This window comes from Gadus chalcogrammus, unplaced genomic scaffold (genome assembly GCF_026213295.1).
Source record: "Gadus chalcogrammus isolate NIFS_2021 unplaced genomic scaffold, NIFS_Gcha_1.0 GACHA065, whole genome shotgun sequence".
NCBI classification, from domain to species: Eukaryota; Metazoa; Chordata; class Actinopteri; order Gadiformes; family Gadidae; genus Gadus; species Gadus chalcogrammus.
This window is the reverse complement of record NW_026613500.1, coordinates 577,447-596,987: the sequence shown is the minus strand read 5'-3', so window position 1 is coordinate 596,987 and position 19,541 is coordinate 577,447. Positions and strand designations below refer to the sequence as shown.

General features: G+C 44.9%; 4 non-coding genes and 1 pseudogene across 4 annotated transcripts; all 5 read left to right on the top strand.

The window, feature by feature from the left end:
* Positions 1-719: 719 nt before the first annotated feature.
* LOC130378089 (U1 spliceosomal RNA) lies at positions 720-884 on the top strand. The gene has a single exon (XR_008894486.1). It is a non-coding gene; the product is annotated as a U1 spliceosomal RNA (small nuclear RNA).
* Positions 885-4,810: 3,926 nt separating this feature from the next.
* Positions 4,811-5,001, top strand: LOC130378113 (U2 spliceosomal RNA). Its single transcript, XR_008894506.1, has one exon. It is a non-coding gene; the product is annotated as a U2 spliceosomal RNA (small nuclear RNA).
* A 937-nt stretch (positions 5,002-5,938) lies between these two features.
* LOC130378088 (U1 spliceosomal RNA) lies at positions 5,939-6,103 on the top strand. Its single transcript, XR_008894485.1, has one exon. It is a non-coding gene; the product is annotated as a U1 spliceosomal RNA (small nuclear RNA).
* A 5,985-nt stretch (positions 6,104-12,088) lies between these two features.
* Positions 12,089-12,224, top strand: LOC130378099 (U1 spliceosomal RNA; annotated as a pseudogene).
* A 5,141-nt stretch (positions 12,225-17,365) lies between these two features.
* Positions 17,366-17,556, top strand: LOC130378116 (U2 spliceosomal RNA). The gene has a single exon (XR_008894509.1). It is a non-coding gene; the product is annotated as a U2 spliceosomal RNA (small nuclear RNA).
* Positions 17,557-19,541: the final 1,985 nt, after the last annotated feature.

Here is a 19,541-nt window from a genome sequence, read left to right as displayed (position 1 = left end):
TGGCGCGTGACGTTCGAGGCTTCATCTCGGGCTGTTCCGCGATATGGGTTCACAATTGGCACATTTCTACAAAAAGAAGACCCTACCCAGTTCCAAGATCACTTTTATGGCTATGTAATTAATCACACTCGTTCTCAGACGTCATGCAGTTCTATTATTACAATTATTAGTAGGCTACTGTAGTTATAAGACAATCTATTTTGCCCGGGGTGACTTAAAACCTTTGTCAAATGATTTGTTCTCTACCATGAGCTCGGGAGATATTTATGAACGGCACACTCACACGTATCACTGAAATGACTTTAATTCTTAAACGTTTTGATGTTGTACGAAGCAAACATCACATCATCACAGGAAACTCTTTCTTTCATCATAATTTCATTCCTTGTCCCTAGCGTACTCATTTGAAGCTTCGAGGTCGAACCACTTTGATGGTTCACCTGGCTGCGAGGCTTTGACGTTTCATGAGGCATCATCTCGCCACCACTATTCTGTTGTTTAAGAAAGAAAAAAGGATTCTTTCTGTGGCGTGTCGATAACTCGGACCTCCAGGTTTCCTTTCGTTATGCTTCCATCACGCTGATTTCAGATTCGCCTGTCATCGTGTGACCGGTGGTCTACAGTGTTTATTAAAGTCTAGACATCTCCGAATGCTTTGCAACCGTTCTCCTGGGGAACACGCGTGGGCATCGTTCAGCCCACCTGAACGTGTACAACTCATACTTACCTGGCAAGGGAGATACCATGATCAAGAAGGTGGTTCACCCATAGCGAGGCTCAGCCATTGCACTGAGGCTGTTGCTGACCCGTGCGAATTCCCCAAATGTGGGAATCTCGATTGCATAATTTCTGGTAGTGGGGGACTGCGTTCGCGCTCTCCCCTGATCATGTTGTTCTAAAGAAATAATAGCTATGAATGATACCACCCTGAGCACGCCCGATCTCGTCTGATCTCGGAGGCTAAGCAGGGTCCGGCCTGGTTAGTACTTGGATGGGTGACCGCCTGGGAATGGCTCATGACCCCCCAAAGTCCCTATCCCTCAACACTGGGATCGATCCAAAAGGATCGAGGATCAAAACGGACGGCTCCATCTGGTGGCCACTGGTGGGTGGTTTTATTTTCAGAAATGTCATGTGCAAGGCCTAGATTATCAAAATCCACTAGTCTGCTGGATGTTTTGTTTATTATTTTCATACTTTGAGTGGATGTAGCTGATGAGATTCATACAATCAAGTGGAAAAGTGTTAAATTGTTACATTTTTGGGCTGAATTAAGAAAAATAATAAGAGCCATTCACAGAACTCATTGTTTTGACCACACAGGGAGTGCAGCCATCACAGTGGGGGTGTATTCACACCTCTGGTTGCGGGAGTGAAGACACAAGGACTTCTAATTTCTTTGGTGTGTTTTTTCTTTCCAATACCCCACCCCTTCTGAAACCCAAGCACACTGAGACTCCAAAATACTTTTACAACTTTTATTTTTCAACCAGAATGTGTTTCATTGAAAAGGCAATCCATATAAACACAAATAAACAAGATCATTTTAGTTAAAAGCTCGCCCACCACGACTAGGTACAGATCTACAGGCGAGAACACGAGAGCATGAGACGAGAGACAAACATGTACTACCATTTGCAAACATTTAGTTAAACATGGAGCTGACAGACATACACACATCACAAGGACAGGCACATATAAATAACATTAATAATAATAAAAAACACTCAACAATTAAAGAACACACACACACACACACACACACACACACACACACACACACACACACACACACACACACACACACACACACACACACACACACACACTTGTACTTAAGATACAAATCAACAATTGGCTTGTACAGGCTAAAGTGCAATAATGAACATGATTATCCATAGACTCGGGTGACCAATCAACAAATAAAGGCTCAAGCTGTTCCTCCCTTTTGTGTTTTCTTGAGCAAACTTTTGTTAAAACTGAAGCAGACAAATACATACAAACATCACAAAGACATGAAGCTGACAAAGACAAACAACATGCATGACAAAAACACAGATTATCTGAACATGAACAACCACTAAAGGGTATGTAAACTGATTGTGTTAGATTGGAACTGATTATGGTTTAAAAGATTGGCCTCGATATTGAACATAGAGCAGAATGGATACTACAAAGTTAATTTTAACAGCAATATAAATAATAATAAATAAAAAGCGAACAAAAGAACTTCAAGTAAATCTGCAAAGTGCCTTTTTTTTGAACGATATAAATAAATAGATAGTGCTTAATGAAGCACTTTAAAAAACACACACAAAGACAAAGACAAACACACACAAACAAGCCTCTTTCTCTCTCTTACAGATGGCACAGGAACAGTGGCATCACAGAGGTAAGTTATTCACACACACACACACACACACACACACACACACACACACACACACACACATACACATACGCATTTCCAGGTATTTACACAGTCCTCCTGTCCAACTCTGCATCCACGACACTCTTAAAGTGTTCAAAGTTGTCATACACCACATTGTAAAAGCCAGGGGTAGTGGACTTCCTAGTGGATGGACAGTAGGAAAACATTTTCTGCATGCTTCCAGCCACTTTGTCCTTGAAAGGGTTGTACCTCTTCCACTGTCCACCACAGTTTGGCATGTGGCAAGCCCCACATGGCCTTGAGGACTTGTTAGGCATGAATGTCTTCACTGTTGGTGCAGGAGGGACAAGGCTCTGGCTGCAGGATGGCCCACGAAACAGGACGGAGGGGGCCTGTGGCTGTGCGGGGAGGACCAGCAGTATGGGTGCTGCCGACACAGGGGGTGGGCCGTAGGTCAACGCAGCAGGTGGCCTCGGCTGGAGGTGGGTGGGCGCAGGAGGCCTCGGCAGAATGGGGGTGAGCGCAGCAGGCTTCAGCCGGGTGGAGGACGACAAACCCAGTGGGCTGAACGGGCCGGTTCGCTGGAGTCACAGGCTCATCAACAAATAATCTGGAAATATAAAATACACATGTGATCAGTATTGATATGACGTGTGTGCTATTTGCTTTCCACAGCCAACAGGTGAAACAAAGTGCTTATGACAACTTAGCTCCGCTTCTCACCACGTCTCTTTCCAGCCTGGTGATGGATGTGCCGGTACTGGACCTGAGGCCGGTCTGGCGGAGCAGTCGCTCCTTCTGCCACTTCAGCAGCTCGTTCTGCTCTCCCTGCTGGCAGTACTGGAACAGCAGCCACACCAGCCAGCCGACATCATTCTCCACAAGCCACCTGAAGGTCTGACCGGCGTGCTTCCCGAACGTGATGACCAGCTGACCTTTCCAAAGGTCTCTGCTGTCTTGAGATCCAGCCATTTAGGGTCAACAACAGTGCTGCTGCGGGCCTCTGCCACAGACCTTGCTGCCTCTGTACAGTACAGCCTGGCCTCTCCTAGCCGGTACAAAATGATGTTGGGGTACTGGTGTAGCTGTTGATGGCTGACCAGCGATGGTTTAGTGGCCAAGCTCTTCCCGCAGACATCACAGGTAAAGGTCTCCCTGGCGTCTGCATGGATCTTCAGATGACTCGCCAGGTTGGACTTTTCACCGAATGTCTTGTCGCACACGGTGCACTGATGTGTAGGCATGTTCCATCTGGTACTGTAAAACATGAATAAATGAGTAAAACTAAAAGCAGATCATTTAGATTGACAATATGTAGCCCTTTATTATACAGAAATCTGCTGTTGGTGTATTAGCCTAGGACAACAAGCTCGCCAGATTGTCAAGAGATTAACACGGTCGCCAAATTGCTTCATGTTACAATTACTCTCGCATCAGCTGTTGTCTCAACAGTCACATTTACCCATATTAACACATATCCACATCAAATTGACCAAGAAAACGTTGATTGTCGCCGAAAAGCAACAAGTTTGCAGGTATGCGACGTAGCCCTTACTATTGTAAACAGTGTCGTTAGCCGCGCCTAGCTATCGTCACAAAACACACATTAATCAGCTTATTATTTCAACAACCCTTGGGTGAATATAGTAATGCCATACACCGTTGGAAAGCTTAGATTGCCACGATTAAAACGAGACTTCCCACGGGTAATATGGTTGCTCACCGACAAAACGGCGATAGGTTGACTAAAGTCTACCCAGCAGCTAAAAACGTAACCTCTACGTCTTCCCTTTATACACAACGACCACGTTATGACACGGTCGAAATCTTTTCTCTTTCTACAAAATCGAAACAGCTTAATACAAACCGTAAAAAAAAATGTCTAATTATTAACTAGCAAACGATGCAGGGGATAAAATTTACCTGAGTGAATCCTCCGTTGACTGCTTCACCGGGGAATACCACGTGCTGTAAGCTATTTTCTTTTTCAACTCGAGCTCATTGGCTGCAATAGAGTTCCGGGTGTTATAGATATATATTTATTTGTCATTGGACAGAAGTACAACGAAATTCAGTGCACTCACGTACTGGTCTAATTTAAAAAGGTAACATAATAAATAATAAAGAAAGAAAGAAAATACATTCAACATTTCGTTCACTCACTGCTTCACCTGTAGTCTCATATAAGCCTCCACTGCTCCAAACTCTATTTGTGAAACATGCAGACGGAATAGTGAGACTGCCAGCAGGCAGCAGCAAAGAGATGTAGCGACCTCGGTTTATTTCTCCAGCTTTCACAGACACACAAACACGCACACAGATTGCTTGGTCTTTTTTTTGTTTCGTCGTTGTCTGTTAAACCGCCAAGTGGAGCGACGTGTCTGGGAAGCTAGCCTCTTGGTCTGAGCATGTGTGTGCATCGCTTCTCGGCCTTTTGGCTAAGATCAAGTGTAGTATCTGTTCTTATCAGTTTAATATCTGATACGTCCCCTACCCGGGGACCATATATTAAATTGATTTTTCGAACTGGGAGATGGAAAAGGGGCTTGCTCCGTCCACTCCACGCATCGACCTGGTATTGCAGTAACTCCAGGACCGGTGCACCCCTCTCTCACTGTGAAAAACAAAACTAAACTCCTCCTGAGAGTACACCCGTCCGCCTGTAGACAATAAAGTGTCATTTACAATTCACAAACGCACTGTTTACAATTACTCCAACGATATTCTGTTGTAGTGATGTTATGGTTTGCGTCGAGGCATCGGGGCGTGTGTCGAGTACCTCGGCTCCTCCCCCAGCGAAGCTCCGTATCACATAGGCGAAATGACGTGGCGCGTGACGTTCGAGGCTTCATCTCGGGCTGTTCCGCGATATGGGTTCACAATTGGCACATTTCTACAAAAAGAAGACCCTACCCAGTTCCAAGATCACTTTTATGGCTATGTAATTAATCACACTCGTTCTCAGACGTCATGCAGTTCTATTATTACAATTATTAGTAGGCTACTGTAGTTATAAGACAATCTATTTTGCCCGGGGTGACTTAAAACCTTTGTCAAATGATTTGTTCTCTACCATGAGCTCGGGAGATATTTATGAACGGCACACTCACACGTATCACTGAAATGACTTTAATTCTTAAACGTTTTGATGTTGTACGAAGCAAACATCACATCATCACAGGAAACTCTTTCTTTCATCATAATTTCATTCCTTGTCCCTAGCGTACTCATTTGAAGCTTCGAGGTCGAACCACTTTGATGGTTCACCTGGCTGCGAGGCTTTGACGTTTCATGAGGCATCATCTCGCCACCACTATTCTGTTGTTTAAGAAAGAAAAAAGGATTCTTTCTGTGGCGTGTCGATAACTCGGACCTCCAGGTTTCCTTTCGTTATGCTTCCATCACGCTGATTTCAGATTCGCCTGTCATCGTGTGACCGGTGGTCTACAGTGTTTATTAAAGTCTAGACATCTCCGAATGCTTTGCAACCGTTCTCCTGGGGAACACGCGTGGGCATCGTTCAGCCCACCTGAACGTGTACAACTCATACTTACCTGGCAAGGGAGATACCATGATCAAGAAGGTGGTTCACCCATAGCGAGGCTCAGCCATTGCACTGAGGCTGTTGCTGACCCGTGCGAATTCCCCAAATGTGGGAATCTCGATTGCATAATTTCTGGTAGTGGGGGACTGCGTTCGCGCTCTCCCCTGATCATGTTGTTCTAAAGAAATAATAGCTATGAATGATACCACCCTGAGCACGCCCGATCTCGTCTGATCTCGGAGGCTAAGCAGGGTCCGGCCTGGTTAGTACTTGGATGGGTGACCGCCTGGGAATGGCTCATGACCCCCCAAAGTCCCTATCCCTCAACACTGGGATCGATCCAAAAGGATCGAGGATCAAAACGGACGGCTCCATCTGGTGGCCACTGGTGGGTGGTTTTATTTTCAGAAATGTCATGTGCAAGGCCTAGATTATCAAAATCCACTAGTCTGCTGGATGTTTTGTTTATTATTTTCATACTTTGAGTGGATGTAGCTGATGAGATTCATACAATCAAGTGGAAAAGTGTTAAATTGTTACATTTTTGGGCTGAATTAAGAAAAATAATAAGAGCCATTCACAGAACTCATTGTTTTGACCACACAGGGAGTGCAGCCATCACAGTGGGGGTGTATTCACACCTCTGGTTGCGGGAGTGAAGACACAAGGACTTCTAATTTCTTTGGTGTGTTTTTTCTTTCCAATACCCCACCCCTTCTGAAACCCAAGCACACTGAGACTCCAAAATACTTTTACAACTTTTATTTTTCAACCAGAATGTGTTTCATTGAAAAGGCAATCCATATAAACACAAATAAACAAGATCATTTTAGTTAAAAGCTCGCCCACCACGACTAGGTACAGATCTACAGGCGAGAACACGAGAGCATGAGACGAGAGACAAACATGTACTACCATTTGCAAACATTTAGTTAAACATGGAGCTGACAGACATACACACATCACAAGGACAGGCACATATAAATAACATTAATAATAATAAAAAACACTCAACAATTAAAGAACACACACACACACACACACACACACACACACACACACACACACACACACACACACACACACACACACACACACACACACACACACACACACACACTTGTACTTAAGATACAAATCAACAATTGGCTTGTACAGGCTAAAGTGCAATAATGAACATGATTATCCATAGACTCGGGTGACCAATCAACAAATAAAGGCTCAAGCTGTTCCTCCCTTTTGTGTTTTCTTGAGCAAACTTTTGTTAAAACTGAAGCAGACAAATACATACAAACATCACAAAGACATGAAGCTGACAAAGACAAACAACATGCATGACAAAAACACAGATTATCTGAACATGAACAACCACTAAAGGGTATGTAAACTGATTGTGTTAGATTGGAACTGATTATGGTTTAAAAGATTGGCCTCGATATTGAACATAGAGCAGAATGGATACTACAAAGTTAATTTTAACAGCAATATAAATAATAATAAATAAAAAGCGAACAAAAGAACTTCAAGTAAATCTGCAAAGTGCCTTTTTTTTGAACGATATAAATAAATAGATAGTGCTTAATGAAGCACTTTAAAAAACACACACAAAGACAAAGACAAACACACACAAACAAGCCTCTTTCTCTCTCTTACAGATGGCACAGGAACAGTGGCATCACAGAGGTAAGTTATTCACACACACACACACACACACACACACACACACACACACACACACACACACACACATACACACACGCATTTCCAGGTATTTACACAGTCCTCCTGTCCAACTCTGCATCCACGACACTCTTAAAGTGTTCAAAGTTGTCATACACCACATTGTAAAAGCCAGGGGTAGTGGACTTCCTAGTGGATGGACAGTAGGAAAACATTTTCTGCATGCTTCCAGCCACTTTGTCCTTGAAAGGGTTGTACCTCTTCCACTGTCCACCACAGTTTGGCATGTGGCAAGCCCCACATGGCCTTGAGGACTTGTTAGGCATGAATGTCTTCACTGTTGGTGCAGGAGGGACAAGGCTCTGGCTGCAGGATGGCCCACGAAACAGGACGGAGGGGGCCTGTGGCTGTGCGGGGAGGACCAGCAGTATGGGTGCTGCCGACACAGGGGGTGGGCCGTAGGTCAACGCAGCAGGTGGCCTCGGCTGGAGGTGGGTGGGCGCAGGAGGCCTCGGCAGAATGGGGGTGAGCGCAGCAGGCTTCAGCCGGGTGGAGGACGACAAACCCAGTGGGCTGAACGGGCCGGTTCGCTGGAGTCACAGGCTCATCAACAAATAATCTGGAAATATAAAATACACATGTGATCAGTATTGATATGACGTGTGTGCTATTTGCTTTCCACAGCCAACAGGTGAAACAAAGTGCTTATGACAACTTAGCTCCGCTTCTCACCACGTCTCTTTCCAGCCTGGTGATGGATGTGCCGGTACTGGACCTGAGGCCGGTCTGGCGGAGCAGTCGCTCCTTCTGCCACTTCAGCAGCTCGTTCTGCTCTCCCTGCTGGCAGTACTGGAACAGCAGCCACACCAGCCAGCCGACATCATTCTCCACAAGCCACCTGAAGGTCTGACCGGCGTGCTTCCCGAACGTGATGACCAGCTGACCTTTCCAAAGGTCTCTGCTGTCTTGAGATCCAGCCATTTAGGGTCAACAACAGTGCTGCTGCGGGCCTCTGCCACAGACCTTGCTGCCTCTGTACAGTACAGCCTGGCCTCTCCTAGCCGGTACAAAATGATGTTGGGGTACTGGTGTAGCTGTTGATGGCTGACCAGCGATGGTTTAGTGGCCAAGCTCTTCCCGCAGACATCACAGGTAAAGGTCTCCCTGGCGTCTGCATGGATCTTCAGATGACTCGCCAGGTTGGACTTTTCACCGAATGTCTTGTCGCACACGGTGCACTGATGTGTAGGCATGTTCCATCTGGTACTGTAAAACATGAATAAATGAGTAAAACTAAAAGCAGATCATTTAGATTGACAATATGTAGCCCTTTATTATACAGAAATCTGCTGTTGGTGTATTAGCCTAGGACAACAAGCTCGCCAGATTGTCAAGAGATTAACACGGTCGCCAAATTGCTTCATGTTACAATTACTCTCGCATCAGCTGTTGTCTCAACAGTCACATTTACCCATATTAACACATATCCACATCAAATTGACCAAGAAAACGTTGATTGTCGCCGAAAAGCAACAAGTTTGCAGGTATGCGACGTAGCCCTTACTATTGTAAACAGTGTCGTTAGCCGCGCCTAGCTATCGTCACAAAACACACATTAATCAGCTTATTATTTCAACAACCCTTGGGTGAATATAGTAATGCCATACACCGTTGGAAAGCTTAGATTGCCACGATTAAAACGAGACTTCCCACGGGTAATATGGTTGCTCACCGACAAAACGGCGATAGGTTGACTAAAGTCTACCCAGCAGCTAAAAACGTAACCTCTACGTCTTCCCTTTATACACAACGACCACGTTATGACACGGTCGAAATCTTTTCTCTTTCTACAAAATCGAAACAGCTTAATACAAACCGTAAAAAAAAAAGTCTAATTATTAACTAGCAAACGATGCAGGGGATAAAATTTACCTGAGTGAATCCTCCGTTGACTGCTTCACCGGGGAATACCACGTGCTGTAAGCTATTTTCTTTTTCAACTCGAGCTCATTGGCTGCAATAGAGTTCCGGGTGTTATAGATATATATTTATTTGTCATTGGACAGAAGTACAACGAAATTCAGTGCACTCACGTACTGGTCTAATTTAAAAAGGTAACATAATAAATAATAAAGAAAGAAAGAAAATACATTCAACATTTCGTTCACTCACTGCTTCACCTGTAGTCTCATATAAGCCTCCACTGCTCCAAACTCTATTTGTGAAACATGCAGACGGAATAGTGAGACTGCCAGCAGGCAGCAGCAAAGAGATGTAGCGACCTCGGTTTATTTCTCCAGCTTTCACAGACACACAAACACGCACACAGATTGCTTGGTCTTTTTTTATGTTACCTTTTGGGATATATTAAAAGACCCACTTTTAGAGATGTTTAATGAAAGTTTGCATAGTAATAATCTACCATTATCCTTAAGAACAGGTATCATCTCCTTGCTTTACAAAAAAGGAGACAAAAAAGACATTAAGAACTGGCGCCCACTTACCTTGCTTGGTGTAGACAGAAAGATCCTTGCAAAAGCCCTTTTTTTCCGCCTGCAACAAGTGTCTGGGCAGATTGTGGGGGAAGAGCAGACATGTGCAATACCTGGAAGATGCATGAGTGAAAGTCTTGCCTTAGTCAGAGATTCCTACCTCTACGCATATGACCGCAGACTGCCATTATGTATATCCGCCTTAGATTTGGAAAAAGTATTTGACAAGGTTAGCCATACCTTCCTCAGGAAAGTCCTGGTTAAACTTGGTTTTGGGCCTCAGCTTAGAGCTTGGATTGACTTGCTGTATACTGACTGCTTAAGCAAGGTTGTTATCAATGGTCACTCCACTGACACCTTTGAAGTTTGCTCAGGAGTAAGACAGGGATGCCCATTGTCTGTTATGTTGTTTATATTTGCCATGGAGCCCTTGGCTCGGGCTATAAAGGAAGACCCTTCTATTCATGGTCTCCAAGTCCCTGGAAGCGGGGGACAGGAAGCCAAGCTAGCCGTGTATATGGATGATCTAACAATATTATGCACAGACAATAAGTCAATACTCAAAGTGCTATATTGGTGTGACCAATTCTCCGCCGCCTCTAGTGCCAAACTCAATAGGTCAAAAAGTGAAATCTTGTATCTTAATTGGCCTGAACCTAATTTTAACCACGGCCTGGTCCAAAGGGATGAGAGAATTAAGATTCTTGGACTAGAGATTGGGCAAAATATGGAAAATATTAATTGGGAGAAAAAACTACCAATGATTAAAGGTAAACTGCTCCAATGGGAACAAAGAAATCTCACCTTTACGGGGAAAGTACTGGTGATCAACTCAGAAATTGTTGCTTCTCTCACTTACCTTGCCGCAACAATTCCAGCCCCCAAGCATGTAATGACAGCCCTGAGAAGATGCATTTTTCAGTTTGTGTGGGGAGCGCAGCAAGAGAGAATTAGACGAGAGATAATGTATAGACCATTGCAGAAAGGGGGTCAAAATGTCCCTGATCTAGCAAAGAAAATGGAGGCTCTATTCCTGACGCCCATATTGCAGGCAGTACTAAACGAAAATAGGAGGAGCCTATGGCCAAATTTCGCCATGTTCTGGGTAGGCCATCAAGTCCTAAGGAAAGTGGGGTTAAGACCGTGCCTAAAAAGACCTCATGCAGAGAAGAGACCTCCGCTGTATGAAAGGGTGGTGACCTTTGTAAAGTCTGGAAAGTGGCGGGATGTTGGTCGGGTAGACCGAGCCTTCGTGGAGAGTTGTTTGAGCCCCGAACGGTCAAGACTGGTTACTGTTGGCGTGCTGGCTGAAACCAGCTGCCTTAGGGTGTGGAGAAATGTCAATGCGCCTTTTTTGTTCAATGCATATAGAGAGCTCGCTTGGCAGGCAGTTCAGAGGTGTCTCCCTACACGAGACTTTCTGAAGAGACGGGGGTCATCTAAGAGTGCAAGATGTCCCAGGGTGGGGTGTGGTGGAGATGAGGATGTTTCACATTTGTTGTGGTCATGTGGGGTGGCTCGGAGGGTTTGGCGCTTATTGGGGCCATGGCTGGGTGACCTGTTTAGAGTCCCAACGGAATCAGATGTCCTGTATGGGGTTATAAAGAGTGGTGACGGTAAGGGCTGGGAAAGATGGTGGGCCTTGATTAATTGCACAAAAGAGTCGATGTGGAGGTGTCGTAACCTAATGGTGTACAAGAGCCTTTTGTTTTCAGCGGAATCAATCGTTAATTTGAGCATAACCTTGGTAAAGGATTATGTGTGGAGGGACAAGGAACGATATGGAATTGTGGTATGTAAGGAACTCTGGAAAATAGAGAACACTGAGTTATGTAGAATTTTGTGTTAACATTTGAATGCGTTGACCTTGCTGTAAAATGTAACTATTTTGCTTGTTAACCTTTGAATGTGTTTTGACCTTGAAACCATGTTGTAAAATGTAACTCTGTGCCTGACTTAAATAAACGCCTAAAAATTGAAAAATTGAATTGGTTCACCCATAGCGAGGCTCAGCCATTGCACTGAGGCTGTTGCTGACCCGTGCGAATTCCCCAAATGTGGGAATCTCGATTGCATAATTTCTGGTAGTGGGGGACTGCGTTCGCGCTCTCCCCTGATCATGTTGTTCTAAAGAAATAATAGCTATGAATGGCTTCATAGTGCTATATTGCAGTCCATACCATGTTTTGCATCGCTACGTTTCTTCAAAAGATCACGCAAACGATGACGCCCAAGCAGTGTAATGCATTGCGTTCAAATATGGAACTCTGAGTCTGGAATAACGCATTCATTCATTCATTCATTCATTCATTCATTCATTCTTTCATTCATTCATTCATTCATTCATTCATTCATTCATTTCTTTCATTCATTATGGATCCTTATTTCCAGAAATATTATGTGCAAGGCCTAGATTATCAAAATCCGCTAGTCTGCTGAATGTTTTGTTTATTATTTTCATACTTTGAGTTGATGTAGCTGATGAGATTCATATTATCAAGTGGAAAAGTGTTTAATTGTTACATTTTTGGGCTGAATTAAGAAAAATAATAAGAATGTATTCAGTGCACTCACTTTGTCTGGATGACAGAGCCATTCACAGAATTCATTATTTTGACCACACAGGGAGTGCAGCCAGCAAAGTGGGGGTGTATTCACACCTCTGGTTGCGGGAGCGAAGACACAAGGACTTCTAATTTCTTTGGTGTGTTTTTTCTTTCCACTACCCCACCCCTTGTGAAAGCCAAGCACAAAGAGACTCAAATTCTTTTACAACTTTTATTTTTCACCCCGAATGGGTTTCATTGAAAAGGCAATGCATATAAAACACAAGTAAACAAGATCTGTTTAATTAAAAGCTCGCCCACCACAACAAGGTACAGATCTACAGGCGAGAACACGAGAGCATGAGACGAGAGACAAACATGTACTACCATTTGCAAACATTTAGTTAAACATGGAGCTGACAGACATGCACACATCAAAAGGAAAGGCACATATAAATAACATTAATAATAATGCAAAAATCTCAACAATTGAAGAACACACACTTGTACTCAAGATACAACTCAACAATTGGCTTGTACAGGCTAAAGTGCAATAATGAACATGATTATCCAAAGACTCAGGTGACCAATCAACAAATAAAGGCTCAAGCTGTTCCTCCCTTTTGTGTTTTTTTGTGTTTTCTTTAGCAAACTTTTGTTAAAACTGAAGCAGACAAATACATACAAAACAAGCCTCTTTCTCTCTCTTACAGATGGCACAGGAACAGTGGCATCACAGAGGTAAGTTATTCACACACACACACACACACACACACACACACTAGGGCTGGGCGATATGGACCAAAAGTCATATCTCGATATCTTCAAGCAGAATATCGATATAAGATATATATCGATATTTGTCGAAGGCGGGGGGGTGCGGCGCGCTCCGTGCGCAGATTTGATATGACTATTTCTACCGTTCGGAATTGAATACAGTTTGATGGTTGAATAAACCGTGGACTAGACACTGCCTCCGCCTCGTATTAGAGAACATTATAATATATAACATCACGGCCAAAAGCTTTGTGCGCCTCCGAAATATTATGAACCGTAACGACTGCGTGGGGGGGGGCGGACATGACATGCTATTTTATGTATTCTTTAATATAGGTATTAGTGGGCAACTAACACAGTATTCAAAGACGTTCCAGAAATTCTGCCGTGCAGCCACGGTACCATGCGCTGTTTACAGTGGATGTATCGCAATGGCGAGGCGCATAGCCTTTAGCCGTGTTCTGTAAATATTCTAGAACACACGGGAGGCATGTCGCAGTTCATGTACTTCAGCGAGTCAAAGCCAAAGTTCCTTTCCCCCAATTCCTTCTCAACCATGGCTCAGATAACCCCCAATACAGTCTCGTTGTGGAAATACAAGAGACGTCAAAGAACCGACAAGAAACACTCGCGTTACAGTGTGTGTGTTCACACACACACACACACACACACACACACATGTGGCGCTCGCACGGTCGTGTCTCATTGGCGGGCCAACGTCTCTGGGCGGGCCAGGCAGAGTAAGGGGAGGCGCTTGGTTGAATAAACCGTGGACTAGACACTGCCTCCACCTCGTATTTGAGAACATTATAATATATAATATCACGGCCAAAAGCTGTGTGCACCTCCGGAATATAATGGACAGAATTGCACCCCTTTGGTTGCGACAGTTTTTAAGCACTCTCCACAAATTACGTGATTTTGTAATTCGTCAGACAACTCATATCCAAACCATTTTCATACTATGGAGCTGTTGGTCTTTCGCTTGCAAACAAGCTCCCATTTTGTGCTCGCCATTTTGTAGTGGTGTTCGAATTCTCAGTGGTTAATTTCATGCACAATATAGTGCACTTAAAATACCCAATAAATAGTGAACGATTTCGAACACGGCTCATGTTTCAAAAAGTGACGTGAGGCAGTGGAGGGGGCCGGGGGGGGGCAGGCAGAGGCTGTGTGTGTGAGCCGGAGGCAGAGCGGGAGAGACATAAGCAGAGTAACGAAATAGCAGGCGGCAGGCGCGGTTCGAAACTGGTGTTATTTGGAACAAATGTGCTGTAATTTCAACGCAAATTAAATTATATCGTTATTGACGATATGGTCTCGTTTCATATCGCGTTTGAAAAAATATCGATATATTTTAAATATCGATATATCGCCCAGCCCTAACACACACACACACACACACACACACACACACACACACACACACACACACACACACACACACACACACACACACACACACACACACACACACACACACACACACACACACACACACACACACACTCCTCCTTTCCAACTCTGCATCCACGACACTCTTAAAGAGTTCAAAGTTGTCATACACCACATTGTCGAAGCCAGGGGTAGTGGACTTCCTAGTGGATGGACAGTAGGAAAACATTTTCTGCATGCTTCCAGCCACTTTGTCCTTGAAATGGTTGTACCTCTTCCACTGTCCACCACAGTTTGGCATGTGGCAAGCCCCACATGGCCTTGAGGACTTGTTAGGCATGAATGCCTTCACTGTTGGTGCAGGAGGGACAAAGCTCTGGATGCAGGATGTCCCACGAAACAGGACGGAGGGGGCCTGTGGCTGTGCGGGGAAGACCTGCAGTATGGGTGCTGCCGACACAGGGGGTGGGCCGTAGGTCAACGCAGCGGGTGGCCTCGGCTGGAGGTGAGCAGGCTTCGGCAGCAGGCTTCGGCCGGGTGGAGGACGACAACCCAGTGGGCTGAACGGGTCGGTTCGCGGGAGTCACAGGCTGTGGCTCATCAACAAATAATCTGGAAACATAAAATACACATGTGATCAGTATTGATATGACGTGTGTGCTATTTGCTTTCCACAGCCAACAGGTGAAACAAAGTGCTTATGACAACTTACCTCCGCTTCTCACCACGTCTCTTTCCAGCCTCGTGTTGGATGGGCCGGTACTGGACCTGAGGCCGGTCTGGTGGAGGGTTGATGTTGGCAGCGCAGGAACCTCCGGGAACGGTGCGTCCGACAGCACTTTCAGGTGAGGAGTCACCTTGTGGCCGAAGGAGCAGTCGCTCCTTCTGCCACTTCAGCAGCTCGTTCTGCTCTCCCTGCTGGCAGTACTGGAACAGCAGCCACACCAGCCAGCCGACATCATTCTCCACAAGCCACCTGAAGGTCTGACCGGCGTACTACCCGAACGTGAGGACCAGCTGACCTTTCCACAGCTCAGCCCCCGACCTCTTGGCAGCCGCCTCTGCTGTCTTGAGATCCAGCCATTTAGGGTCAACAACAGTGCTGCTGCGGGCCTCTGCCACAGACCTTGCTGCCTCTGTACAGTACAGCCTGGCCTCTCCTTGCCGGTACAAAATGATGTTGGGGTACAGGTGTAGCTGTTGATGGCTGACCAGCGATGGTTTAGTGGCCAAGCTCTTTCCGCAGACATCACAGGTAAAGGTCTCCCTGGCGATGGCATGGATCATCAGATGACTCACCAGGTTGGACCTTTCACTGAATGTCTTGTCGCACACGGTGCACCGATGTGTAGGCTCCTCCATGTTCCATCTGGTACAGTAAAACATGAATAAATGAGTACAACAAGCAGATCATTTAGATTGACAATATGTAGCCCTTTATTATACAGAAATGTGCTGTTGGTGTATTAGCCTAGGACAACACGCTCGCCAGATTGTTATCTATGTTGTTAGAAATGAGCTACTGTTTACCAGGTATGCAGCGCATCCCATGCAACAAGAGATTAACACGGTCGCCAAATTGCTTTATGTTACACTTACTCTCGCATCAGCTGTTGTCTAAACAGTCACATTTACCCAAATCAACACCTATCCACATCAAATTGTCCAAGAAAACGTTGATTGTCGCCGAAAAGCAACAAGTTTGCAGGTATGCGACGTATGCCCTTACTCATTGTAAACAGTGTCGTTAGCTGCGCCTAGCTATCGTTACAAAACACACATTAATCAGCTTATTATTTCAACGACCCCTGGGTACATATAGTCATGCCATACACCGTTGGAAAGCTTAGATTACCACGATTAAAATGAGACATCCCACGAGTAATATGGTTGCTCGCAGACAAAACGGCGATAGGTTGACTGAAGTCTACCCAGCAGCTAAAAACGTAACCTCTACGTCTTCCCTTTATACACAACGACCGTGTTATGACACGGTCGAAATCTTTTCTCTTTCTACAAAATCGAAACAGCTTAATACAAACCTTAAAAAAAGGTCTAATTATCAACTAGCAAACGGTGAAGGGGATACAATTTACCTTAGTGAAACCACGTGCTGTAAGCTATTTTCTTTTTCAACTCGAGCTCATTGGCTGCAATGGCTGCAATAGAGTTCCGGGTGTTGACGTTGTTGGGGCGGGGAAATCGTGGGCACCACCATTTTGGCAGTATTCGATAGTATTGTTGGTTTATTTATTTTTTAACATTTTTTTGGTGAAGCACTGCTTCACCTTTAGTCTTATAGAAGCCTCCACTGCTCCAAACTCTATTTGTGAAACATGCAGACGGCCTAGTGAGACTGCCAGCAGGCAGCAGCAAAGAGATGTAGCGACCTCGGTTTATTTCTTCAGCTTTCACATACACACAAACACGCACACAGGGTGCTTGGTCATTCTTTTGTTTGTTTTTTCGTTGTCTGTTAAACCGCCACGTGGAGCGACGTGTCTGGGAACCTCGCCTCTTGGTCTGAGCTTGTGTGGGCATCGCTTCTCGGCCTTTTGGCTAAGATCAAGTGTAGTATCTGTTCTTATCTGTTTAATATCTGATACGTCCCCTACCCGGGGACCATATATTAAATTGATTTTTGGAACTGGGAGATGGAAAAGGGGCTTGCCCCGTCCACTCCACGCATCGACCTGGTATTGCAGTACCTCCAGGACCGGTGCACCCCCCTCTCACTGTGAAAAACAAAACTAAACTCCTCCTGAGAGTACACCCGTCCGCCTGTAGACAATAAAGTGTCATTTACAATTCATAAACGCACTGTTTACAATTATTCCAACGATATTCTGTTGTTTAAGAAAGAAAAAAGGATTCTTTCTGTGGCGTGTCGATAACTCGGATCTCCAGGTTTCCTTTCGTTATGCTTCCATCTCGCTGATTTCAGATTCGCCTGTCATCGTGTGACCGGTGGTCTACAGTGTTTATTAAAGTCTAGACATCTCCGAATGCTTTGCAACCGTTCTCCACGGGAACTGTTGGGAAAAATAACCTGCTGAGTACATCACATGTACATTACAAATATAGCTAACTCCTACCCTAGCCTGATGAGCACATCACATGGCAGTAGTGGTGCCGAGATTATGCCTCATGAAACGTCAAAGCCTCAAAGCCTCAAAGCCAGATGAACCACCAAAGTGGTTCGTGCTCGAAGCTTCAAATGAGTACGCTAGGGACATCTAGTGGTGAATGAAATTATGACAACCCAACCCAAAATGTGATTTTTGCCTCGTGTGCCGATACATTAAATCATTTGAGAATTGAAGTCATTTCAATGATACATGTGTGTGAGTGTGACATTCATAAAATGGCACAGAGCTCATGCTAGAAAATAAATCATTTGGCAAAAGTGTGTCTTAACAGACGCTTTTATCCAAAGCGACTTACTTCGGTAAATACACACATTGACACACCGACGGCAGTCAACCATGCAAGGCGACAGTCAGCTGTCAGGAGCAAAGTGACAGGGTCACAACAACACTGAGCTAGGAGGAGCTGGGGATTGAACTAGCAACCTACTGGTTACAAATCAACTGCTCTACCTCCTAAGCTAAGCCGACCCACACTGCATGATAACTTAGAAGGACTGATTAATTTAATAGCCATTAAAGTGTTCTGGACAGTGGTTATTGAAACCTTATTGGGAGCAACTAGATGAAAATGCTCCCAAACAGGGGAAAACCTTCTCTTTTTGGCAAACTCCATGATGAATAATGAACGTGATGTTTCGATTGATACTACAGAAAATGCAATGCTCAAACTACTACGATCACAGACTAGTGGTATATTGAATATACCACAAGGTTGTGATCGTATACGGGACATCTTTATAGTCGAAATCTCCCGCCAATACTGAACCCATATTTCGAAGCAGTAGCCCGAGGCGAAGCCTCGAACGTCACACCCTACGTCATTTCGCCAACGTGAATCCTACTCGAAGCGGAGCTTCGCTGGGGGAGGAGCCGAGATACTCGACACACGCCTCGATGCCTCGACGCAAAACGTAACATCACTACATGGCAGACACATTACAATATAGTCAACTCTTGCTCTAACCCAACGAACACATAACACAAGCATGATAATATAGTCAGGTCAAGGCCGGAGCCGAAGGCCCCATTTCTCCTCCAGGCAAATGGTAGACACTCAGACAATGCACCAGTCATCCTCAAGAACGGGAGAGCTACATTAATTTATCACACAGGAGACACTTCGGGGGGGGCGCTCCCCCGTTTTAATTTATCACACTGGAGACACTTCGGGGGCACTCCCCCGTTAGGAAGAACACAAGAAGATACACATGCATATACTAGGGCCTGGGAGCCAAGGTCAAGCAAAAACACACAGAACCACACGCACCTCAAACGCACACACCTCATCGAGAGGAGGATACAGCATAAAACTGTATCACACAGGGACTCTGCACCTTCTTCTGGAGCAGACCTTCCACGGAGGCGAAGCTCTGGACGAACCATCAGCGCTGATTAGGGACTTAGACATATTCGATTTCTCACGCTTTATGACTCTGTATAACCGTTGCCACTTTACTTAATAAATCCAAGGTCCTCGTGCCGACAGACTTTATTACCTCTCCGTCTCATTTCATCTGGTCCAGTAACTAGACAGACCGTTTTTCCCCTCAGAACACGCGTGGGCAT